The sequence below is a fragment of the Pleurodeles waltl genome, chromosome 7 (genome assembly GCF_031143425.1).
Source record: "Pleurodeles waltl isolate 20211129_DDA chromosome 7, aPleWal1.hap1.20221129, whole genome shotgun sequence".
Classification (NCBI taxonomy): Eukaryota; Metazoa; Chordata; class Amphibia; order Caudata; family Salamandridae; genus Pleurodeles; species Pleurodeles waltl.
This window is the reverse complement of record NC_090446.1, coordinates 1130701158-1130728226: the sequence shown is the minus strand read 5'-3', so window position 1 is coordinate 1130728226 and position 27069 is coordinate 1130701158. Positions and strand designations below refer to the sequence as shown.

The window sequence follows — 27069 nt, the reverse complement described above, 5'->3', positions numbered from 1 at the left end:
TGCACTTGAAACACTGGGGAATCTTGAAGCTACTTGGATGCACTGAGCATGAAAGGAGCACAGAGCTATTGCCAGTGCCAACATCTAGGTTTAGCCACACAAGCTCATGACAAAAGGCCAGGAAACAGCCAGGACAAGAGCTATTCCTCCGCGTTCTCACTATAAAACAGCTCCATCTTGGAGGCATCCATTTACACAGGGGTCATGCATACTCGGTTATTGTCTGTCTTGTTCTTTGTACATTATAATTAGTGGCTTTTTTCTTCTTCAGCAACTCCAATTCTCACATGCATGAACGTAAAGGACTGCAGGACAATATTGTCAGCAGACATTTGTAGGACAAGAAGCTATGAAGCAAGAGGTTGAAGTTAACATGCAGGAAGTTGTCACCTACGCAAATAGTAGCAGTCTCTGGAACTGCGCTGTGGACTCAGTCAAGATTATCAGTCTTATAGGAAGGCAGTGGTCTTTATTTGCTTGTTAACTCAATACCAAATCCCTTCTCAAATGACCTTGCCTTTAAAAGGTCATTGGACTAAACTAGCTGTTGTACGCAATTACACCAATAAGGTATTAATGATGTACATCATTGGTGTTGAGCGTTTCACTACTGGGAAGCCTTTACTACTGTAGGACACTGGCTCAGTATATGGTGTGCACCTATAGGTGAGGCACCCTGTACTGAGTCCAGGCAACCCTTAGTTATCATGTTAGTGGCTACAACTAACCAAAGCTCTAATTGGGTAGCTGTGGAGAGCAGCTAAGGCTTACAGGAGAGGGTGCAAAGCAATTTCAAATACCAGTGAATCAGTGAAGTTAACACAAGAAAGAACCACACTAGTGTTAGAAATATAATGTATTGTTTATTGAAACACAGACACTAAACTAACTTTGGTGTATCTCCTAACTGGAGATATATACACACAAAAATATACTTAGAAACAGGTAAGTCAAAGCATAAAATAGCATGAGCCCCAATGGAGGGGCCAAACCATTTACTAAAAAAATGGGATGAGAAAATCACAACTAACCAAGACTAACACCCAAGGATCTTCAGGGCCTGGGAAGTACTAAAACACCAGAGGTAAGTAACTAGGTTTCCCCAGGCGTCCAGGTGCAGAGACATTACCCCAGGTTATGTTTTCATAGGATAACATGGGGAAGTCGCAGTTAGAGTCTTCGTGTTTCAGGACCCTTCCCAGAGGACCCCAAGGAAAACCACTGGGAAAATGAAGTTTGGAGAGTGCTCCCACCCATGGATACCCAGAGAAGTGGAGTACCTACACCAGGGAGCCCAGGTGCATAAGGGTGAAGTTGTGTTGGAACCTCCCATTGAAGTGAATATGGACCTCGGCTGTCCAGCTGTTACAGTGACCCGTGAACCAGTTCAGTGGAACCCAGGCATGGATTCCAGACAAGGACTACCTGGGGAGAGAGGGGACACAATCCATGCCACCCTGAGTTGCCTGGGGGTGCAGGATGGTAATGCCCATCCTTCTCGTGGATACTTCACTGTAGGACCGAGGTCTTGAAGATGCTGCTTGCAGATGCAGATGGATTTCAGGAGTCATCCACAAGCTGTCCCACATCCGTTGTTGAATTGCAGAAGGGTCAGTGGCCAACAGAACCAGCAGCAAGCCTTGGAAAATGCAAAAGGCATGTTGCAAGAAGAGTAGTAAAAGTGGGGACTCAACTTTACAGGTATGTCAGAGCCAGCCCTCAGCAAGGAGAACCATTAGAAATCAATGGGGACCCCCAGGAGGACCCTCTGGCAGAAGACACAGGGAGTAGCGAGGAGGCCTCAGCAGCACAAAGATGGATGCCCATGTTGCAAGGAGGATGTCTGTCTTAGAGCTGTGCGATTCTTGAGGCTGGGGTTTCTTGGAGCTAGGAGGTCTTCGGAAAGCCAACAAGCCTTGGCAATGACAAACAGATGCGGTGCATAGGTGTTCCAATTAAGCCGCTCCAACGAGGGACCACAATCTTCACAGTTGCAAAGAAAACAGGTCAGACTTCTGGAGAGCCACAGAACTGTCATCTGTGTTGCAGAGCCTTGAAGGGTCTGTGGGACAGCAGGATCCACAAACTAGTCGTCTATGTTGAGGTGCCTGCGGGATGCAGGGGAGTGACGTCTTCACTCCAAGGGAGATTTCTTCATGCTGTCGTAAATGCAGGCAAAGTCCTTGTGACTCTCAAGGATGCCTGTCCACAGAAGTTGCAGAGTCCCTACAATCCTCAGGGACAAAGTTGCAGTAGGAGCCTTCCTACCAGTTGCAGTCTTGTCTTGGTTCCTGGTGAAGTCCAGCAGCAAAATCCAGTGTCCGGGTCGCAAAAGTGTCTTGAAGAAGAATCTTGCAGACAAATTTAGGGTTCCACCCTCAGGGGTGCCCTTAAGTAATTCAGGAAGGGGGTTGGACAACTTCTGCAGTTACCCACTTATCAGGGGGTCAGGGGCGCTACTCTGCTCAAATGCTCCCAGGGGGCCTCTGCTCATCTTATTTCCAGGATTGCAGAATCAAGTGGCTACCTGGCAGAGGTCTGGGCAACTCCATAGGGGAGGAGCTGGACAGGAGGGTTTTCTCTCCCCTGTCCTTTGTGTGGTTTTGTGCCAGAGCAGGAGTTGGGTGCTCCAGCAGTGGAGTAAATCAGTTTATGCAAGGAGGGCACCAAATGTGCCTTTCAAAGCAGTATGGTGGTGATTGGGAGCACCCCACCCTAGCCCAGAGACACCTATTTCTAAAGGAGAGGTGGTAACATCTCTTCTCTACAGGGAATCCTTTGTTCTTCCTTCCCCTGCTGAAGTTAAGCTCAGCAGCAGGAGGGCAGAACAGTGTCTGAGTCCGCAGCAGCACAGGCTTGCACGCAGACCCTGCAAGGCTGCACAGGTAGACATAGGGGGTCCTCTATGGAACCCCCAAAGTACAAGGTATCATGCAATTAACATTGGAACCGGTGTAGTTGCATGATTCCAACATGTTTGATACCAAACATGATTTGGATCAGTGAAGCCATTATGTAGTTGGACATCTCGTGTCCAGTACATACCTTAAAATGGCTTCCGGCACTTAAAAGATAAAAACTTATATCTGGGGTGTAAGGTGCATGCATTATTTCACACAGGCAGTAATGGCAGGCCTGCAGTTAGTTTGCATGGGCTCCCATAAGTGGCATAATGCATGCTGCAGCCAATGGGGCCCCCTTATGTACCAATGCCCTGGGTACTTGAGTAACATATACTAGGGACTTACAGGGGTACACCGGTATGCCAGTTGTGGGGTCTAAGAAGTACTTACGAACCAAATTTAGGGGTGAGAACACAGACACTGGGTTCTTAGTTAGCAGGAGCCCAATGTATTACAGTCAAAACACACTGACACCACTCAAAAAGTGGGGCAACCATATCAGAAAGATCCTACTTTCCTACAACAAATTAAGTGGTCTTAAGAGATTCAAGCGATCTTGAGAGGTGAAAAATTGTTGATATTTATTTAATGAAAACATTTTGGTGCGTTCCAAATGGTAATGGTGGGATGATGGCTGGTGTTAAGGTATCATAATGATTTCCATGATCTTGTTGATTTCCCCCCCTAAATAAGCTGTTGACCATATTAGTCTTTTCTGAGAAGTGTTGTCAGTGCAGTGCTTTATCTGTGAATCTGGTGTGTGGCAAACTCTGTGCTTGATGGTTCCCATTTGATAACTCATAGCCGGCTTGTGACTAGATCAGTTCTTAGTCTTCTGGAAGGCTGTTGGCTTTTTTCTACTCACTGGGGCTGGTTGGGAGCATTTCCGACCTGGGGCCATGCAATCCAAAGAAAGCAGCTCTAATGAATCTGTTGCTTCAACTTCAATTGACTTATTATGTTTGTTGGCCAACTGGAGATTTTCGGGTGGGGTTAGCCTTTACAGATTCTTTGGTTTGATGCGTCAGAGAAGGCCTTGTTTAATGTGCAAATACACTACAGTGAGTACTTTTAAGACAGATGTCATGTATTTACACTTCATAAAACACTATCTGGCTGCCCGATAATGCACTTGTCGCATTCGGTTAATTACTTCATACAGAGGCTGGAGTAATTTGTGTTACACTGGATGCCAGTCGAGTCCATCATAATGTTGGAGTTAAACATCTATTGATGCCTACAAGTTTGATTTTATTAGCACCTCTATAAAAATTCACAGCAAGACTGCGTCTACCTCATTCAACTCTACAACACTTTGATGGTGGCGAAAGAAAATGGGAAAGATGAAAGTTATTTCCCAGTTGAAGACCTGCCACAGAAAAGTTTCTATTGTAGAATTTTCTCTGGAATAATTTTTCTAATTGAGAGAACCACTGCCATATTTTCCTCCCATCTTTTGAGTGCTGCAAAATCTTGGGTCCTTCAACAGAAGATTCAGGGGGTCATTCCAATATTGGCGGGCGGCAGGCGCCGCCCGCCAAGCGGTAAACGCCAATTGGCCGCTCCGCGGTCAAAAGACAGCGGAGGCCATTCAGACTTTCCCGCTGGGCTGGCGGGCGCCCGCCAAGGGAAGGCCGCCGGCCCAGCGGGAAAGGCCCTGCAATACAGAAGCCGGCTCCGAATGGAGCCGGCGGTGTTGCAGGGGTGCGACGGGTGCAGTTGCACACGTCGTGATTTTCACTGTCTGCTATGCAGACAGTGAAAATCATGCTGGGGCCCTGTTAGGGGGACCCTGCACTGTCCATGCCAGTGGCATGGGCAGTGCAGGGGCCCCACGATACCCGTTCCCACCATCCTGTTTCTGGCAGTGAAAACCGCCAGAAACAGGCTGGCGGGAAGGGGGTCGGAATCCCCATGGCGGCGCTGCTTGCAGCGCCGCCATGGAGGATTCTCCCAGCCGGGGCTAATCCGGCGGGAAACCGCCGGACCCGGCTGGGCGACCGCGGCTGTCGGAATTCCACATGAAGCACCGTCAGCCTGTTGGCAGTGCTTCCGTGGACAGCCACCCTGGCGGTCTATGACCGCCAGGGTTGGTATGAGGCCCTCAATCTGTATTACTGAAGGTATTGGTAGAAAAGGGTCAAATCAAAGAACAATTCAAGATTGGCCTTAGATTTGTTATATTTTTTATTACAGACTAAAAAAGGTTGGATGAGGTCAATGTAAAGGAGATATAAAGGTGATGTTGCTGACACACTGAAACGCTAAAGATTAAAAAGCACTTTCTAAAAGAGGGAACAAAACACATTCCTGAAAAATAGTCTTTTTGTGCGGTCCTTCTAGATGTAGCCAACACAAGTGAGATAATCAAAGCCAGCAGTCTTGAAAAAGGAAAGAGTTGCAGAGGCATGCATGTGTTATGGTAATCTCTAATAAATCTGCACATTCAAGTATCTGTATTTTAAAAGGATAACACTCAAAACTAATGGAAGGCTACAAATTAGTCTAGCTGGAAATGGTGCTGGTGTATAGAAAATAGAAAAAGTATGATAAAATGTGTGCTTCAGTCATATTTTATTTAAGCAGGAAAAAAAATCAGCGTATGAATGTGTCTGTGTGCTTGCATGGAGAACTTGGCATTGTATAACCTTTCAGTGGCAGATTGGTGGAACTCGCTGTGTTGAGCATTTCACGCTATGGGGAATAAACATACTAAACATATTGGGCATGAGAAACAAAAACACACAAAAAAAGAAAAAATGAAATAATGCATATGGGCTGGTAGGTCAGCAGTGTGATTTGGTTTGTGTGGGGGATGTGGAGATGTGAGTAACAAACAAGTTACTTAACTTTGGTAACGCATTATTTGGTAGGGGCTATACCTAGCTGCAGATTCCATACCTTTGGATTTCCCAGGCGTCAGACTGGATCTGGAAACTCTTGCTTCAGCAATACCCCTGCACGTGCCATTGGGTGGCTCCGTTCAGTTCTGCATAGTGTCATCGACGTCGGATGTGACGTCGCAGTCACCTAGAAGGAAGCCACTCAGGTGTCTACGCGCAGAGCCATGAAATGAACTGACAAATGAGTGTCAAATCTAGGGCCCTGAAAGGGATCATCCTGACCCTAATAAATGAGTCTGCAGAGCGAGGAGCCATGGGTGGGTGTAAGGAATCTGTAGCTATAGTCTCTAACGGATAATGCATTACAGAAGGTAAGTAACTTGTTAATCTGAAAGAGATTTCTAGCTGCAGATTCCTTACCTTTGAATAGATACCCTAGCCATATCCTCCTAGCGGTGGGCGGCGGACACATTTTCTATACTATGAAGTCCTGAAGGACTGAGCGGGTGAAATACCCATCTCTGTGGACCTGTCTGTCTAGGCAGTAGTGTTTTGCAAATGTGTGCAGTGATACCCACGTTTGCTGTCTGACAAATATCTGGGACTGGAACACTGCATGCTAATGCCATAGTCACAGATTTGCCCCTGGGGGAATGGGCCCTTAAGCCCTCGGGAGGCTGCTTCTTGGCCAGTGCGTGGCAGATCTTTATACAGAGAACAACCCCGTGCGAAATAGTTTGTTTCTCTACTGCCCGACCTTTCTGTGTTCCAACATATCCCACAAAGAGTTGGTCGTCCACCTGGAACTCTTTTGTGTGGTCAAGGCAGAACAACAGCGCTCTTCTTGAGTCCAGCCGGTGGGATGCAGGGGAGCAAAGAAGGTGGGCAGGGTGACAGTCTGTCCCAAACAATATGGGGTCACCACCTTTGGGAGAAAAGATGCAATCCAAAGAAGCACCACTTTATCAGAAAACACTGTGAGATATGGAGGCTTGGATGTCAAGGCCTGCAGCTCACTCACCCTCCGAGCAGATGTTATGGCCACAAGAAAGGCTGTTTTGATGGTGAGCAGCTTGAGAGCACAGTAGTGAATTGGCTCAAACAGCGCACACATCAAAAATGTAAGAACCAAGTTCAGGTCCCAATGAGGCATAATGGAGGGCGAAGGGGGAAAAATATGCACAAGCCTTTTAAAAAACCTATCTACAATAGGGGACTTTACAATAGGGTTGATCAGACAGCCACAGAAAAGACAGATAGCCCTTAAGAGTGCCCAGAGCAGAGCCCTGCTGTTCAAGGGACAGAATCAAAAGAGCAATATCAGGTAGAGAATCAAAAAGAGGATCTAAAGGCTTCTCCGTACAATATTTTTCAAATCTTTGCCAATAGCATACGTATACAGTCTTTGTGGAGGAACACTAAAATTACATTACAGACTTCGGGAGGAAGGTTGAAGGCCATCAACTGTCGCCACTTGAAGGCGCATAGTTGACAGATTCAAGTTAAGAACCCTCCCCTGCTGCTGTAACAGAAGATTCTGCAGAAGGGGCAGCTTGATCGGAGGATCAATGCTCATTTTTAGAAGCTCAGGATACCAGACTCTCTGTGCGCAGTCCAGAGCCACAAGGATACTTGGGCCCAGTCATTCTCTATCTCTTGAGAACTCTGGGCAGAAGTGGTATGGGTGGAAAGACATACAGAAGGCCTGACCTCCACTTGCAACGAAAAGCTTTGGCAAGCGATTGCTGCCTTGGAAGCTCCAACGTGCAATACTGCGGACATTGCACGTTCTCTTCGGAGGCAAACATATCAAACCAAGGCTCTCCCCACTGCTGAAAGAGTCCTTGTGCCACCTCCGAATTGAGACACCACTTGTGATCCGCTAGGCATCAACAGCTAAGTTTGTCTGCCCTGGCGTTCAGAGAAGCTGCCAGGTGTTGAACCACCAGGGTTATGCGCCCTGCTGTTCCAGCAATATCTAGAGATGCAGGGCCTCTTGACAAAGGGTCCACAACCCCACCCCGCCTTGCTTGTTGCAGTACCACATGGAAGTGGTGTTGTCTGTGCACACTGCACTAACTTCCCCTTGACAGAGGGAAGAAATTCTTTCAGTGCTAGCTGGATCGCCCAGAGCTCCAGCAGACTGATGTGGAGTCCAGATGCCACCAGAGACCAGAGTCCTCTCATCTTCACCTCTCCCAGATGGCTGTCCCATCCCAGAAGGGCCCATCTGTCACTACTGAGGCCTGGTTGGGGAAAGGAGAGGAGTCTGCCCTTAACCCAATCACGGTTCGTAATCCACCACTGCAGGTCTTTTGCAGTTCCCTCCAAGAACAGAACCATGTTGGAGAGATTTCCCCGACGCTGCCCTCACTGAAACTTCAGGTCTCCCTGCAGGGCTGCGATGAAGGAGCATCTGAGAGGGAGTCATGTGTGACTTCAGCACGTTTATAGTGAAATCAAGAGAATGCAGGAGGTGTCCCGTACTCTGGAAGTGGGAGAAAACAGTCTGAGGCAAAGCTGCCTTCAACAGCCAGTTGTCGAGGTAGGGGGAAGACTGAAACCCCTAACCTGCACAGATGAGCTGCGACCACTGCCATCTCCTTAGTGAACACCGGAGGGGAGCTGGTGAGACCAAAAGGGTGCACCGCAAACTGAAAGTGGTCATGGCCTACTTTGAAATGCAGGTCATGCCTGTGAGCAGGCAGGATGGGAATGTGAAAATACGCATCCTGTAAGTCCAACGCTACCAACCAGTCTTCTTGGTCTAGTGCAGACAAGACCTGGCCATCGTGAGCATCCTGAACTTCTCCATTTTGAAGAAGAGATTGACGGTTAGTAGATCTAGAATAGGGAGAAGACCCTTGTTTTTTTGGGGAATCAGAAAGTAGCTGGATTAACAACCACTGCCGATATTGGGATCCTTTCTATAGATCCCTTTGCCAAGAGAGCTGTAACTTCCTCTTGGAGCAGAGACAAATGATCCTCCGCCAGCCGTTCGAATGTTGGCGATTTATTGGGGAGTGATGGGGGGCGTGGGGTGGGGTTCGGGAGGGGGACTTTGAAGGACTGAAAAGACTGGGCTTAGCCCTTCAGAATGATCTGCAGAACCCAAGCGTCCAATGCAATGGAGGAGATGATGTTGAATTCTCCCTCCAAATGGTCAAGCATGGTCTTGCAGAATCAAACTAGGAGGGCTTGGAGGCTGCAGCTGCCAGGAGTTGGGTAGTAGAAGACTTCTGAAATCCAAACCCTTTAGGTCTGAAGACACCACACCCACGTCCTCGCATAGCTCAGGTGGGGGGGGGGGGGAAGCTTACGCAGGATGGTGGCTAGCAATATGGGTGACGCGGTGGTATGCCCCTTACGTGGCCACGAATGGGTAAAGGAGGACAAGGGGTCGCCGAGTGGCCCAAGAGAGCTTAAAGCGTCTGCCTTCTTGCCAAACAAGCAAGTCCCATCGAAGGGCATGTCCATAAGGTTTGCCTGAATATCCCCTGAAAAGCCAGATGTTCTCAGTCCGGTATGGCGCCACAAGGCCACCGTCGACGAAACCGGTCTGCCCAGTGTGTCAGTCATATTCAGGCCACACCCAAAGGTGAACTTTGCCACATCTCTCCTGTCTTTCATTGCTTTGGAGTGAATGGCCCCGGCCGCCTTCTGGACCTGTGGCAGCACTTGTGCAATAGTATCCCATAAAGTGTGCAAGAAATGGCCCAATAAGCATGATGTGTTCACCGACCTCAATGCCAAGATGGTGGAAGAAAACGTCTTCTTCCCAAGCTAGTCCAGTCTCTTAGATTCCCAGTCCGGGGGAGCCGAAGGGAGCGCGCCCTGGAAAGTGGAGGCTTGGACTACCAAGCTCTCAGGGGTGGAGTGTTGGCTGACGGAACTAGGGTCGCCGGATGCAGGGCGATGGCTGAAGGCAATCGTCCTATTTACATGAACCGCTGTGCTGGGCTTGGACCAAGTTCCCGGCAGGATGTCAATAAGTACCTCATTAAAGGGCAGGAGCGGTTCGGAAGTAGAAGCCCAAGGCTGCAGCACTTCACTCAAGAGGTTAGTCTTGACAGCCAAAGAGGGCAGTTCAAGAACATCCGCCGCCCACTATCTACCATTGCATAAGAAGCTCCTTCTTCTATAGCTGCAGGGGTGGGAGAGCAGGCCAGTATCTGGAAAGGTGTCCAGTCCACTGGCCTCTCCTAGTCCTCATACCATCCCATAGATCTCTCTAACTGGTGTTCTAAAGGGTCCAGTGACCCCTCCCAATCTTCTTCCATGCATGGCTGTTGGAAATAATGCTCCAGCAACGACGTTGGTGTTGAGCGATGCTATTATGGCTCGTCTGGAATCTGAATGGGGCTCATACCGACAGCCGGCACCAGGAACATGTGCATTCTAACTGGTGCTGGAAATGGTTGCATGGGTATGACCGGCGCCGATCTGGATCCATGAAATCCCATCACATGAAGCCACCAGCGCAGAACCTGATGGGGCCTCCTCCTACACCGCGGGCCAAAAGGTGCTCCGGACGGGTCAGCCGGCTCTAAATATGCTGTGCGTGGCCTCATAAAAGTCTTATCTGAGTGGTGGTCGCTCCGGCTTCCAGAAATGGAGGGAGGCACGAATTTGGACCTGGCATCAATTCTTCAGAACCATGCCTGGAACGCTGATGTTCCAAATTTGTTGCGCTGGCCGGCAGATGAGGCAAAGTCAAAGTCTGCTTAGACTTCCTCTTTTTATGCCTCTTTCCTTGAGTGGGAAGAAGATGACTTGGGGCTCCTGGAGCAGTCCCGTGACCTTCCCCTCGGCCGGCACCATGATCTTCTATGAGTCCCGCCAAATGGCGTTGACTGCTGGCCCGCAAGCAGCTTCACGGACTGCTCCCTCAAAGCCTTTGGTGCCATGGCATGGCAGTCTGAACACAACTTGGAGTTGTGGTCACGCTCGAGACACCACAGGCAGACAAGGAGAGGGATTGTAACCGACATGGCACGGTGACAGCTACCACATGGCTTGAATCCTACATTTGTAGATGTCATCGTCAAAAATACTTGACAAAATGTTTAAAAAAAAAAAAAAAAAAAGCCTGTCAAAAAATGACAGTGGGGTAGCTCTCTCCGGATCTGCGCTAAGCGGCCTGGAAAGAAAATAACTGATGTCCGCGTGCCTGGTTGGCATCTAAATAGGTGACAGCATTGTCACATCCAGTGCCAATGATGCCACGCGGAACCGAAAGGAGCCACCCGACAGCGTGAGCAGGGGTATTGCTCAAGCAAAAGTTATCAGATCCAGTCTGACACCTGGAAAACTCAAAGGTAAGGAATCTGCAGCTAGATGTTTTTATCAGATAGGTTGAGTACTAGTAAAAGGAGAGTGAGTTTGTAGGAAAGTACCCTCTTTCTTGCCATGGTTACCCCCATTTTCTGCCTGTTGTCAGTGTGTTTGACTGTATTCACTGGGATCCTGCTAACCAGGACCCCAGTGATTATGCTCTCTCCCTTCTAACCTGGTAACTTGGTTACTTACACCCCACATTTGGCATATTGGTGCCCCCATGTGAGTCCCTAGTATATGGTTCCTAGGAATCCAGGGCATTGAGGTACCAGGGGATCCCCCATGGGCTGCAGCATGTATTATGCCACCCATGGGGAGCCCATGCAAAGTGTATCTACAGGCCTGCCATTGCAGCCTGCGTGAAATGGTGCATGCACCCTTTTCACTACAGGTCACTGCACCAGGTCACTTTAAGTCACTCCTATGGCACGCCTTCCTAACCCAGAGGACAGGGTGCAAGTACCTGTGTGTGAGGGAACCCCTGCACTAGCAGTGGTGCCCCCACGAACTCCAGTTCCATTTTCCTGGACTTCATGAGTGCAGGGACGACATTTTATGTGTGTACTGGACATAGGTCACTACCTATGTCTAGCTAAATAATGGTAACTCCGAACTTAGGTATGTTTGGTATCAAACATGTTGGAATCCTACCCCAATACTGTTGCCTGTGTTGAAAGTATGATTCCATGCACTCTGCTCCTACCAGCATTGCTCCTACCAGCCTTCTGGGGTTTTCCAGGCAGCCCAAGCTGCTGCCACCCCTCAGACAGGTTTCTGCCCTCCTGCTGCTTGAGCAGCTCCAGCCCAGGAAGGCAGAACAAACAATTTCCTTTGGGGGTAGGGGGTAACACCTTCTTCCCTTTGGAAATAGGTGTTACATGGCTTGGGAGGGGTAGCCTTCCCAAGCCACTGGTATGTTTTGATGGGCACATTTGGGGCCCTCTGTGCATAAACCAGTCTACACTGGTTGAGGGACCTCCAATTCCTGCTCTGGCACAAAACTGGACAATGCAAAGGTGAGTGGCCACTCCCCTGTCCATCACCACCCCAGGGGTGGTGCTCAGAGCTCCTCCAGGGGGTCGCTGGGTTTTGCATCTTGAATCCATGGTTGGCAGGGACCTCTGGGACCATCTGAGTACCCTGGTCAGGCAGGTAATGTCGGAGCCCCCTCCTGACAGGTGGTCACCTGGCTAGGTGGCCAATCCCCTTTCAGGGCTATTTAGGGTCTCTCTCTTGGGTGGGTCCTCAGATTCGGCTTGCAAGATTCCGGCTGGACTCCTCTGCACTATTTTGACCTCTAGCCACTGGAACTGTGACTGGAGGCTCCAGGAACCGACAATCTGCATCCACGACGAAGACTCTGCTTCCAACATTGTTTCCACTGGTCCTTACAGCTTCTGCAACATTTCCCTGGCTGTGCATCCTCTGAGGGCGGCAGGTCTTCAGTCTGCATGAGAAGGAAGAAGGAATCTCCCTTGGAGTGAAGGAGTCATTCCACTGCATCTGCAGGCACCAACTACGACGACCAGCTTCATGGATTTCCACTCATCCTGAGCTGCGTGGATCCTACATCACTGGTGGTGGTCTGGAGCGGTCCCCTTGGTCCTCTCTGCTAGCTGTCCAACTTTGGTGAAGGTAAGCCTTTGCCTTCCCACGTAGGATAGTACCCCCATGCAATGCGTCTCTTGCAGCTACCAAGGCTTGTTTGCATCTCCTCCAAGGTATCTTCAGGCTCAGTGTATCCCTAGCCCCCAGCAATCCTTCCTGCAACGCACAACCCCCTGCGTGCTTCTCCTGCCACGTGGAAGCCTTCTACAGTTGTGCTGCGTGGGCTTCTCTGCGACTCATGGTTCTTTGTCCAGTGGGTCTCCTGTGGGAGCTGCCTCTTCTTTTTTGGACTCCCTGCCTTGCTGAGGGTCCCCCTAGGACTCCCCCTATGGGTTGAGTCCTCCTAGACCTTGGTGGTCCCTGGCAGCTCCACTTTGTGCTTCACTGCGACTTCTGCTTTTGCCAAGGCTTGTAGGTGGCTTTTCCATGCTACTGACCGACTGCAATCTTCTATTGTGGTTCTAAAAATTCTGGACCCATGTAATTTACTTTGCCACAGCAGTACGATTTTAGTATCAAAAGACCGATAATGACTAGTACACTAAGCATGAGCATTTTCGCTCAATTCCAGCAGCGTTTTCACCTCGAAATCGCCATTTTCGTCCTGCACTCGTGGCTCCCATTTTATACACTGCAGCCATTTTTAAAAGTTGCCCTCACATAGGCTTATAATACAGTCAGATTTGATTCCAAGGACACGTACACCTTGATTGACTTTTCTCTGACCTGGGCAAGCTGGAACCATTGCCTCAGACCAAACCTGTTTGGTCAGTCCCTCTCCCAGTGGCCGAATCAGATAGCATCAAGGCACACCATGCCATAAAACCCTTATTATCGCTCACACACCCTGCCTAATCTTGCTCACACCTGCACCTGCTCTTTTCTTCTTACTTTACGAGGGGGAGGTGCCCGTTTTTATTGGTGGTCCACACTTATCTGATGTAAAATACTAGGCCTTGCTGGGTAATTTATTATGGGTTGGATGACATGAAATATGAGGTTTCATCATGACACTGTTTTTTCCTTTGTAGTGAAAACATGTGAATGACCAACCAAAATGTCAAGAATGTTTGCGCCTGAAGCTTAAAAAACTGTATATAAGGAAACCTGATTTTGCATTGACACACAGTCTCCTGAGAACATACAAACCGTGCTGTTGTACTTCTAGGACGCTTGTTACTTGGTTGCAGCCAATAAATTCGATCTTTGACTTCACCTAGAAGACTCTGAGTTTCTGTGGTCTGAATCAGGAAAGTACCCGAGGTCTTTGGGTGTACCCTGGCACCGCTGAGTTACCGGATCAGTACCGGTTCTGAAAAACCCAGTACCTCAGTTGGCGCCCAACGTGGGGCGATACCAGCGGTACCGGTCCAAGCCTGAGGTCCGTGAGGAGCTTCGTGTGAAAATTCTGGAGGAAGGCCGCCACTTCATCGACCCCTGCATGTCGAAGTGGTCCGAAAGTCTTTGCTGCGAGGTTCCCCGCTTCCCGACTGCTACGAAGGACTGCTGCACTGGCTATCGCCCTGATTTGGACCCTTGATGTTTGGTAGAGCGAAACGATAAGATGAGTCTTCTGGTGACGTCATCGATATTTTCAGTTAAGTATCAGTGGAGCGTCTCCCAGTCCTTAGTTGGACACTTGGTTTGGTCCTTAGTTGGACATTTGGTTTGGTATCCCTTTGGGATCACTTTGATTTGGAACTTGCAAGTACCAAAGCCGAAGGACTCATGTATTCACGAGACTATCGTAAACGATAATCCTTTGAAGTTTGAAGCTAGACTAGTGAGCGAAGATGCCTGGTCTTAGCAGACTTGAAAATTTGTTTTGTCTTGGTTGTAAAAGGGACTCCCGGTTGGAGGACTCATGTCCGGTTCCTCCGATTGGAACTCCAACCTATGAACTATATGTGAAGCACGGAGTAGGCCCCATCACATATAATGAAGTATGGATCCGTTACACCAGAAAAGATGGTGTTTTAAAATGGCCCCAAAATGGTAGCTTTGACACAGAAATCTTAGAGAACCTCGAAGTTAGACTTTTTAAGAAGAAAGCCCGGCCGGCAATGTTTGATTCTTTCCGCTTATGGCGTAAGGAAGCCAAGCAAAAGGAAATTAAATTAGCTAAGAAAAATAAGAGAGAAAAAGGTATTTCGATTATGCAAGCTGCTATACAGTTTAAAGATAACGAAGTAGAACAGTTGAATGAGCAGTTGCATAGGCGACATAAAATGACAGTAGATAAATGCTATCCAGTTTTGCCGCCTCTTCAGCAAGATGCAGCAAAAGACTCTGAAAAAGATCCCCTAATGTCGCATTTGCTAAGTTCGCCACCACCCTATGCGCAGAATGCAACGACACCTCCGCAACCTCTAGTTGCACAACCAGTGGTTGCATTGCCTCCTGCTCCTCCCCAGCACCCACCAGCTATTCTTCAGTTGTTTCCTATTCCTCCTGTGCAGCCTCCTCAAGGGCCACCGGCTTTGACATCTGCTCTGCCTTTACTACCTACAACTTTGACTACTATGGCGACTACCACTCCTGGTATTGTTTCTGACACTGCTTCTGTCTCTGCCTTGTCTCATTCTGTTTTTCCTCCTGTTCATTTGTCAACCTCTCCCTCTATCCGTCAGAGAATGACAAACACTGTGACTAGTCTTTTATCCCCTCTCTTTGGGTCATTAGCTACGACCCCAGTTTCAGAGCGTAAACAATTGCGTAGCCAATTGCCTGATGGTATGGAGAAAGAGACACTGAATTATTTGGCGCATAAATGGGTTACTGAACCAGCGAGATATGAACTAGAGTCTGTTATGGATGTCTTCCATCAGTGGGAAGAACCGAAACAGAGATACGTTTTTGAAAAAATTTGTACTTTTCTTTCTGAGGATTTAGAGGAAAATGGTTTGGAGCCCAATCCGCCTAAGTTGTGTCGTGTACGGTTCGATTTTGCGACAGGTTTGATTGTGGGTTCAGATGTCGAGAAAGCAGTTGCAATGTTATTGTCGTTTAGGACTGAAGGTGTTTCCAGGTTATTGTTTAAATATGATTCTTCTGCTAAAAAGAAAGGGAAACAGTACCCCATGAGAGAAGTTCCCCCACAGTGGAGGGAAGGGGACCCAAATGCTAATCCACCTGTCCTGCCTCATTTCCAGCGTGTATGGGTACACGTTCCATGGAAGCGAGCTGAAGTTTTAGCCCTTAAGCAGACATTGCCTGATCCCCGTAAGAATCCTACAGGGTATTACAAGGAATTGTCACAGACTGCGGGGTCTTGCATTATGAATTTAGCTGACATAGACATGTTGTTTGGGAATGTTGTTCCACAGCCTTTATGGGGAAAGATTCGCCATACAGACCATGCTCAAGAGTTAGGTGACACATGGGCTAATATTGCTGCTGCAGATGCCCGACAAATTGGTGGTGCTAAACCTGAGCCTTTAGTGACAGAGCTTCCTGGTAGGATTATTGATTACATGAAAACTATAATGCCTGCGATGCGTGTAAACTGGGATAAATTGTCTGCATGTAAGCAAAAGAAAGAAGAAACGGTATCAGATTTCTTCACCAGGTTTGAAGAAACGTTTGTGGACCACAGTGGTCAAGATATGAGCACGGAAGGTGGTCAACGTTTGTTCGTCGATAAATTTGTGCATAATCTGCTTCCTGAGTTGTGTAAAAAGTTAAAAGACTCAGAAAGTTCTTGGGCAGTTTCCTCTTCAGCACAGATATTGGCTACTGCACAGTACTACGAAAATAGAGATAAAGATGAGAGAGATAGAGTAGAGAAGAAAACAAAAGAATTGAAAACGAAGGTTCTGTTACAACAAGCGTACCCGCCACGTGGTGGTCAGAATAGTGGTGCACAGAACAACTATCAGAATAACTATCAGCCCCAACCGTTTCAGAGAAACTCGCAAAGAGCAGAGTATGCTCAACCACGTATCCCAGTAGGTCCCAATCAGTGTTCATATTGCAAGGAAGAGGGTCATTTCAAGTATAGTTGCCCTGCTTTGCTACAGCGCGCAAATGGTACTTCCGGTTTAAGAGGTCGAGGTGTTCCACAAGCACCTAGAGGAAGAGGACGTGGATATGTTCCCCAGAACGTGCGCCCATTCCTCCCTCAAAACTCAATGAACAGATTTGATCAACAGGTTAATGCATCTGGTAGGACGGCTCAGTACTATACTGATGATTACTATACAGAGGATGAGCATTTGGACAGTAATGATTGCTAGGACAGCCATAGACAAAGAAAGGGAGTTGTTTCAGTTCCAGTAGATCAGAGTGGGCCTTATGTTAAGGTGATTGCATCAGGTGTGTCAGAACCTTTTCTGTTGGATACTGGTGCTACCAAGAGTTCTATTATGCACTCAAAACTCCCTGGCGCACCTTTGTCTGGCGAAACAAATGTATCAGTAGGGTTTTCCGGCGCCCCAGTTAGAAATCCGATTTCTAACCCTATATCTCTTTCTGTTGGACCTTGTAAATTTGAAACACCCCTTATTTTGACGACAGGTTGTGGCGAGAACTTGTTAGGATTAGATCTGTTAAAGAGATTGTATGCGACATTGTATTGCTCTCCTTCTGGAGTGCAACTCACATTGGGTAAGAAAGTGGTTTCACCAATGTATTTGTCAAAGGACAGATTTCCACAGAATTTTCGTCTCTTCCTAATACTCTTTGGGCTACTGGACCTAATGATGTAGGTCTTTTGGAAATTCAGCCATATGTGATAACATTAAAAGCCAATGTTAAAATGCCACGTATTCCCCAATACAAGATCTCTAGTGAAGGGGAAAAAGCGTTGTTGGCAATTATTCGTGATCTGATTGAGAAGGATGTAATTGAAGAGACAAGAGGCAACGTTTGCAATAGTCCTGTTTTGCCTGTCTTGAAGCATACTGACCCTACTCAGCCACCTGTTTATAGGTTTGTAATTGATCTTAGAGAGGTGAACAAAATAGTTGTGCCACAGTTTCCAGTCGTCCCCGATATCACTGCATTGTTGACAATGATTCCAGCTTCAGCCACGTGGTTTTCAGTAATAGACCTGAAAAATGCTTTCTTCAGCATCCCTATTGCAGAAGAGAGCAGGGACATTTTTGGCTTCAATTTGGGAGGACGAAGCTTCAGATTTCCTCAAGGCTATTGTGAAAGTCCATCTATCTATAGTCAGGCTTTGAAAGCACAACTTGACACTCTTATGTTACCTGATGGCGCCACTCTCATTCAATACGTCGATGATTTGCTAGTTGCCGCAGATACTAAGGAGATCTGCAAAGAAGCAACATTGTCATTATTGCGTCATTTGTCTGATTTACACCACAAAGTGTCCCTTTCAAAGTTACAGTATTGTCAAAAAGAAGTGACCTATTTAGGTCATCTCTTTTCGAAGGAGGGAAGGCAACTGACCCCAGAGAGAATCAGGGCTGTTGCAGCAATGAGTGTTCCAAGAACACAAAGAGAAGTGCGTGCTTTCTTGGGTATTACATCATATTGCAGACAATGGATACCTAATTTTTCGTTAATAGCCAAACCCTTGGTGGCATTAACTTGTAAAGATATACCAAATCCCGTCCCATGGTCTGAAGATTGTCAGAAAAGTTTTGTCGAATTACGTGATGCATTATGTTCAGCTCCTGTGTTGGGTACCCCCAACTACAGCAAGCCTTTTACATTGTATATCCATGAGAAAGAAGGTTGTGCGTTAGCAGTTTTGACACAACAGTTTGGAGACAGGGAGCGTCCATGCGCCTATTTCTCCTCAACCTTAGACCCAGTAGCTAAGGCACTACCGAGCTGCTTAAGAGCGGCAGCTGCTGTTTCTATCCGACAGTCTGCTGGTTTAGTGATGAATAACACATTAATCGTAATGGTTCCACATGCAGTGGACACGTTGTTAAACAGAACCAAGACACAGCATTTAACTAGTGCTCGATTGTCAGGTTACGAGTTGACATTGTTAGCAAGCCATGTACATATAAAAAGATGCACTACACTTAACCCAGCTACGTTATTGCCAATTGTGACGGAGTTAGATACTTCTGAACAACAGGATTGTCTCCATAGGACAGAAGAAGAAACGAAAGGGAGAATAGACCTTCTGGACACTCCCATTGCAAAGAGTGATGGTACTTTGTGGGTGGATGGTTCATGCTTTAAGCTCCCGAATGGTGACACGACTGCGGCGTATGCTGTGACAACTTTGTGTACGATTGTTGAAGCTGCACGTATCCCACATAATTCAGCCCAAGCAGCTGAGTTAATAGCCCTAACAAGAGCATGTACAGTATCAAAAGGAATGAAAGTGACTATCTATACCGATAGCCAATATGAGTTTGGTGTGGCCCATAGTTTTGGGCGTTTGTGGAAGGAACGTGGGTTCCTGACCTCGCATGGAACTAAAATACAGCATGGTCAGTTGGTAAATGAGCTCCTTGATTCACTTACTTTACCGTTGCAAGTTGCGATTGTGAAGTGTAGCGCACATAAAAAGGTGACTGATGATGTTGGTCGTGGGAATGCATTTGCTGACGAGGTCGCAAAAGAAACGGCAAGGAATGTGATGAGCCGAATGTATGTCGCGGGCCCTGCAAGATGGATTGGTGATGTTGGAATGTGTGAAGACACGATAGAAAGCGTGAAATCGATTCAAGCTGAAGCCACAGAGAGAGAATTGAGTGTGTGGAGAGAAAGTACGGGTAAATTGGATGCGAATGGTTGTTGGGTCGAGTTGTCAGAACATCAAAGATGGTTGCTACCCGATGTGTATGTGCTTGCAGTAGTTACAATGGCTCATGGAATGGCTCACATCAGTGTGAAAGGGATTTGTAAGTTGTTGGCCCCAGTATGGCAAAATGCAGGAATTCCCAAGTGCGCAAAAAATGTGGTTAAAAATTGCATGGTATGCCTGAAACACAACCCTTGTAGAGGAACCCCAACTCCAGCTGGTCATTTTGCACCTCCTACGTATCCGTTTGAGGTTTTGCAGCTAGATTTCATCCACATGGAGAGGTGCAACAACTTAAAATACGTACTCGTTGTTGTTTGTGCCTTTTCAAGATGGGTGGAAGCCTATCCCCTAAAAGACAATACTGCGCTATCCACAGCCAAAGCCCTTGTGAAAGAGTTCTTCCCTAGATTCGGAATGCCGAGAATGATCTGGAGTGACAATGGAAGTGAATTTGTGGGTCAAGTGATGAAGAAAGTATGCGAAGGGCTAGGCATAAACCAAAAGTTTCACGCTGCAAATCACCCCCAATCAGCTGGATTAGTGGAGTGCTATAATGGCACTCTAAAGCTAAAATTGGCCAAGATACAAGCGAGCTCTGGTCTCAAATGGCCTGACGCTCTACCCTTAGCACTCCTATCAACCAGAATGACTGTGCATTCACGAGTGAAACTTAGTCCTTATGAAATAGTCTTCGCCCGCCCGGCCAATATATGGGGAGTGCCTAGGCCCAAGAAGTTTAGCGAGATAGTCAAGCAAAACAGGATGCTCTATCTGTATGAATTGACGGCTAAATTGCGTGTCTTACATCAACAGGTCCACGACACCCTGCCTCCGGTCTCTGAATCTCCAGGTCATCCCATTGAGCCTGGATCCTGGGTTTTAATAAAGAACTTTCAGCGAACCAAAAACGAGCAGCCCAGGTGGACCGGACCGCACCTCGTTCTTCTCTCCACAAGATCAGCTGTTCGAGTAGAAGGGAAGAAACACTGGATCCATGGGACCCATTGCAAAAGGGTACCCCTACCTCTGCCATATGACCGGTGGGTCCAGGAAGGTGTCGCCGACTCAGAGACTGAAACCGTGCCACGTTTTCTGCCTTTCAGCGATGCACGAATAAAAGGAACACTCACTGAGAAAGAAAGTGATGACATTTTACAATCAGCAGTATCACCGTCAGTTTGATTGGACACTACAGAACCTGAACTCCTTTTTCAGGACCACACGATACCTGGGACTAACCGTTATAATCTACGACCAAGAATAAAGGACAAATAAAACAGTTTACTTTTCTTCCCTTTAGCAAAGTTCTCCAATATGGAAAATTATTTTTGAATGACTTTTTGCTTTTTTTGTGTTTTTTGAACCTCCATCCGGGTTCAGCTGTAGGATCGTGGCTGAAAAGACTTAGGGGGGTAGCCTGTGGACACAAGGTCTACAGGTCTGGTTTGTTCTAGGGCAGCCTGGAACATTCAGAACACTCCTAAGTGAAGTAAACCAACCGCCACGAACAGCAACGGTTAGAGGATGGAATCCTTCCAAAATGGAGAACATGTTGAAAGACTGAGTTTCAAGAAGAGAATATGTGAAACGATAACCAGGAAACGTTTTTTGCTGCTGTGCATTTTTATATTATTTAGTATACTTATGTTTTTTATAGGATATATTTTATTCTGTTTTAACGTGATATTGGCACCCACTACCTCGTCTACACCTCCTCCTTCCACTGTTTCCCCACATTCTTTTCAACTCCTCCCTAAACATGAATCTGCTAGGAGACTAGAGTTCATTAATAACTCCTTCATCCAGCTTTTGCACCAACACCAATTAGTGATAAATACAACTAACTGTTGGGTGTGTGGCCTTATGCCTCACACAGCAGATAAAGGTATCCCTTATCTGATCCTGCCTTTCAGCCACAATGGTTCCGTGTGGGCATTCAGAACGATATTCATCTATGCACACTACCCCCTACGTTTTGCGGAAGACAACCCTAAGAAAAATGCTTTAGTTAAAGGTATCATAGACATGATGAAGGACAATATCTTCTACGAGACTATCCCCAGAGATGAGACAATGGCATATATAGGATGGAACATGACCGGATATGAAGCCACAATGAGTGAGAAACAGCAAGCTAAGATATCTTCCCTGATTTGGGTTGTACCCCATCAGGGTCACCTGTGTCTGCAAGGTACTGGCAAGAATCCCAGAGCTCAGCTAGGGGAAAGCGTCTGCACTGAGACATATGTCTTCGCATCTCAGACCTCCCCTCCGCTCTTGGCAGCTAAGGGTACCTATTTCATCTGCCATGATAGAGCCTTTACATGGTTGCCCCCTGACTTTTCGGGCACATGCTTCGTTTCGTTCCTGTTGCCCCCTACCTACACAGCAGCGGCAGATTACCACAAGACAAGGATAGTTAGAGGCGTCTTCAGTGAAGAAGACACTGCAGGACAAGAATTTGGGGACTTCGTAAAGGGTTTTCTGCCGTTCTGGGGACAAATAAGTAACAGCAGGAGCATAAGGCAATTGATAAGAGTGGTTGAATCCACCGTGGCTGAAACCGCTGGTGCCCTTGGTAACTTGACTGCTGAGCTCCAGTCGGATCGTCTTATGACCCTTCAGAACAGGGTTGCATTAGATGTCATACTTGAAGACCGGGGTGGAGTATGTACATTGATCCAATCGAGTTGCTGTGTTTTTGTCCCAGATAACACTCCAACAGCATACCAGGCCATCTCCAAACTGCATAGAATTTCCGAATCTATTCATTTAGATAAAGGAGATTGGTCATTAATGGGATGGTTCTGGGAACTGATATCAGCATGGGGATGGAAGATTCTGATGGTCATTGGGATGATCTTGGCCATTCTTTTCCTGTTCTGTCTATGTGGTTTCTGTGTTACATCCTGCATAAGGAAACCTGCACCAAGAGACGAGCTAAATACTAGGATGATGTTACAGCAACATCTCAACGACTTTAGAAACATAGACCTGGACTCAGATTAGCATGAGAATAGGTTTATTGCCTATGTAAGGGCAAAAGGAGGGTTTGTGGTTCTAAAAATTCTGGACCCATGTAATTTACTTTGCCACAGCAGTACGATTTTAGTATCAAAAGACCGATAATGACTAGTACACTAAGCATGAGCATTTTCGCTCAATTCCAGCAGCGTTTTCACCTCGAAATCGCCATTTTCGTCCTGCACTCGTGGCTCCCATTTTATACATGGCAGCCATTTTTAAAAGTTGCCCTCACATAGGCTTATAATACAGTCAGATTTGATTCCAAGGACACGTACACCTTGATTGACTTTTCTCTGACCTGGGAAAGCTGGAACCATTGCCTCAGGCCAAACCTGTTTGGTCAGTCCCTCTCCCAGTGGCCGAATCAGATAGCATCAAGGCACACCATGCCATAAAACCCTTATTATCGCTCACACACCCTGCCTAATCTTGCTCACACCTGCACCTGCTCTTTTCTTCTTCTTACTTTACGAGGGGGAGGTGCCCATTTTTATTGGGGGTCCACACTTATCTGATGTAAAATACTAGGCCTTGCCGGGTAATTTATTATGGGTTGGATGACATGAAATATGAGGTTTCATCATGACACAGTTTTTTCCTTTGTAGTGAAAACATGTGAATGACCAACCAAAATGTCAAGAATGTTTGCCTGAAGCTTAAAAAACTGTATATAAGGAAACCTGATTTTGCTTTGACACACAGTCTCCTGAGAACATACAAACCGTGCTGTTGTACTTCTAGGACGCTTGTTACTTGGTTGCAGCCAATAAATTCGATCTTTGACTTCACCTAGAAGACTCTGAGTTTCTGTGGTCTGAATCAGGAAAGTACCCGAGGTCTTTGGGTTTACCCTGGCACCGCTGGGTTACAGGATCAGTACCGGTTTTGAAAAACCCAGTACCTCACTATCCGGCGTGGGACGTCAACTGCATCCTCCAGGAACTCTTCACCTGCTCTAGGACTGCATTCCTGACCATCTTCGTCCTACCGTCGACCAACTCCTGCAACCACGGCTGGGTGGGTAGTAACTCCTACTCCCCCCGACTCTTCTGTGACTTCTGGACTTGGTCCTCTTCTTCCACAGGTCTTCCTCTTCAGGAATCCACTGCTAGTTTCTTGCAGTCTTGTCTGGGTGTTGCATTTTCTTTTTTTCCTTCCTTTTAGGCGGTTTGGGGAAAATTCAGTAACTTACTCTTTTCTTCTTGGGCGCTAGGGGGCACTGTGGTACTTACATTTGGGGTTTCCTAGTTCCCCCAGCTCCCCTCTACACATTCCACTTACCTAGGTGAGGGTTCTGCATTTGCATTCCATTTTTTTAGTACATGGTTTTGGCTCCCCTAGGGTCACAACTGTATTTGCATTTGCACTGTTTTCTATCACTTTTTATTTCTATTATTGATTACTAGTGTACATATCTAGTGTGTTAATTACCTCCTATTGGAGGGTTGCTTCTCTAATAATTTTTGGTAATTGTGTCACTAAAATAAAGAACCTTTATGTCTGTAACACTGAGTGTTTTCTTTCATGTATGTAAGTGCTGTGTGACTACAGTGGTATTGCATGGGCTTTGCATGACTCCTAAGTAAGCCTTGGTGGCTCACCCACAGCTACCTCTAGACAGCCTGGCTTCTAGACCCTGCCTACACTACACTAATAGGGAATACTTGGACCTGGTGTAAGCTGTAAGTACCTCAGGTACCCACCACACACCAGGCCAGAGTACACATCTCAGGCCATGTATTCTTCCTATGAGAACCTGACTTTCTAAGAATTGAGAGAGATGTGTGCTGAGAGAAAACTGAAGGCAGGGTGGAGAAAGTGAGGAACACACTGATCAACGCCAGGAGAAGATTCCCTAGACAGGGAGGTCAGGCAGCTGAGACTAGAGGAGGCGAAGCTGAGGCTGCAGCAACTAGCGCTAGACAGAGAGGAGAGAGAGAAGAGAAAGGAGAGAAGAGAGAGATGACAGATAGAGATGAGAGAGGAGAGGAGAGAGAGGAGAGGATGGAGAGGAGAGAGAAAGAAGAGACAGGGGAGAGAGAGAGGGGAGATGAGAGAGAGAGAGAAAGAGAGGAGAGAGGAGAGAGGAAAGAGAGAGAGGTTGTTCCCCCTTACAAGGTGGGGGATGACATACACAAGCGGTTCACTGCACTGGAGATGGCCTGTAAAGTACAAAGGATCCCTCAGAGACAGTGGGCTGCTATCATGTGGCTCTCCTTCTCTGACAAGGGGAGAGATAGACTTCTCACAGTCAGAGAGGAAGATACTGACAACTTTGCTTTTTTGAAATCTGCACCCTTAGATGGGTTTGGTCTCACCACTGAACAATATAGGATCAAGTTCAGGGAGACCAGAAAAGAGTCCTCCCAAGACTGTGTAGGCTTTGTGGACTGTTCTGTTAAAACTTTGGAAGCTGGTTACATGGCAGCAAATTGAGCGACTATCAAGGCTTATACAACCTTATCTTGAGAGAGCATATTTTGAACAACTGGGTGTCTGATTTGTTGCACCAATACTTGGTAGACTCAGATCTAAACTCTCCCCAAGAATTGGGAAAGAAGGCAGACAAATGGGTCAGAACTAGGGTGAATGGAAAAGCTCATACAGGGCGTGACAACAAGAAAAAGGAAGCAGGTAAGTCTCAGGACAAGGGTAAGGACAAAGATAAAAACAAGGAGTCTTCATCAGGCCACAAAACTCTTCTGGAGGTGGTCTAAAACCTCTTCCTTTTCCTCTTCCTCCCATGTTAAAAAGCCTTGGTGCTACGTATGTAAAAACAAAGGCCACGGGCCAGGAAACAGCTCCTGCCCGAAGAATGGCACCAAGCCACCCACCACTACAACCCCCACTTCTACTTCTAGTGCCCCTAGTAACAGCAGTAGTAGTGGGTCTGGTAGCAAAAACAAATCCAAGAGTATAGCTGGGCTTACTTTAGGAAGTGTAGTGGGGGCCGGTTTAGTTAGAGACAACAGAGGCTGTTTTAGTCTATGATGGAAGCATTTATCTTGCCACCCATGCTGCCTGTCCCCTTAGTATGGCTAAGTACAGGCAGCAGCCCTTGATAAATGGTGTTCAGGCAGAGACCTACAGGGACACAGGTGCCAGTGTCCGTATGGTGACTGAAAAACTGGTGTCCCCTGAGCAACACCTCCTTGGTCATCAGTAGCAAGTGACTGATGCTCATAACAACACTGTGTGCTACCCCCATGGCATTTGTTGATTTCATGTTGAGGGGCGTGGGGATTACTGGTCCAAAGAAAGTTGTTGTGTCCACAGACCTACCTGTAGAGTGTCTACTGGAGAACGACTCATAGACTTCAGCTTGGGCTGACGTGGAGTTGGAGGCCCATGCAGCAATGCTGGGCATCCCAGGGCATATTTTTGCCCTGACCAGAGCACAGGCCAAGAGGAAAAAAGATCAAGGGAACTAGGAGCCTGGAACAATGGCCCAAGAACTTCCAAAACACAAGGGTAGAAAGGGCAAAAAGGTGCCCCCTAACCCACCCTCCAGTGAAGATTCCCCCTTTGAGGAGAAATCTACTCCGCTGGCGGAACCTACACCTGAGGAGCTGAAAGCTGATACAGCTGAGCTCTTAGGTGCAGGGGGGCCTGCCAAAGAGGAATTCAGTATGGCTCAGAAGACTTGTCCCACACTGAAGGGCATGAAGCAGCAAGCTGTCCTTCAAGAATCAGGGGATGTCAGTGGCACCCATAAGGTGTACTGTGAAGACATCATCTTATATTCAGAACCAAAGGAACCCAAGCCTGGTGCCACCAGGAGATTGGTAGTATGTCTGCAATACACAGAATTTTTGTTGACCCTTGCACGATATTCCCCTGGCAGATCAATTGAGGCAAAGCAAGACTTGGGACAGACTTGTCTCTGACTTTCACTGGCCCCACATGTCAGAAGATACTAAGGAGTTCTGTCGCTCCTGTGTCACCTGTCAAGCCATTGGCAAGAGGGGTGGCACCCGAAAGGCTCCCTTAATCCACTTCCAGTGGTTAGGGTTCCCTTTGAGAGGGTTGGGGTGGATAAAGTTGCCCCCCTAGACCCACTCACAGCCTCTGGGAACAGATTTATTCTGGTGGTGGTGGACCACATCACCAGGTACCCAGAAGCTGCTCTTTTAAGGACCACTACAGCTCCTGCAGTGGCAAAATAAATCCCTCTAGGGAATTTTTTCAAGAGTGGGCTTTCCTAAAAAGGTGGTATCAAACAGAGGTACCAACTTCATGTCTGCATACCTAAAGGCTATGTGGAAGGAATGTGGTGTTACTTACAAGTTCACCACCCCCAAGCCAATGGTTTGGTAGAGAGATTTAACAAAACTCTCAAAGGCATGATCATGGGACTCTCCTAAAAACTCAGGAGGAGATGGGATGTTCTACTTCCATGCCCCCTTTCCGCCTACAGGGAGGTCCCTCAGAAGGGAGTGGGCTACAGCCCCTTTGAACTTCTTTTTTAGGCACCTTGTTAGGGGTCCTCTTGCTCCTGTAAGGGAGGGATGGGAGCAAAATTTCAGGCCCCCTAAACAAAACATAGTGGACTATGTGCTTGGCCTCAGATCCAGGATAGCAGAGTACATGAAAAAGGCCACTAAAACCCTTCAGGCCA

General features: G+C 47.3%; 1 protein-coding gene across 3 annotated transcripts in view; it reads right to left on the bottom strand.

Annotated features, from left to right (window-relative positions):
- Nucleotides 1-27069, bottom strand: part of TSEN54 (tRNA splicing endonuclease subunit 54) — a 202657-nt gene that overhangs the window by 54915 nt on the left and 120673 nt on the right. The gene's annotated exons all lie outside the window — the stretch shown is intronic.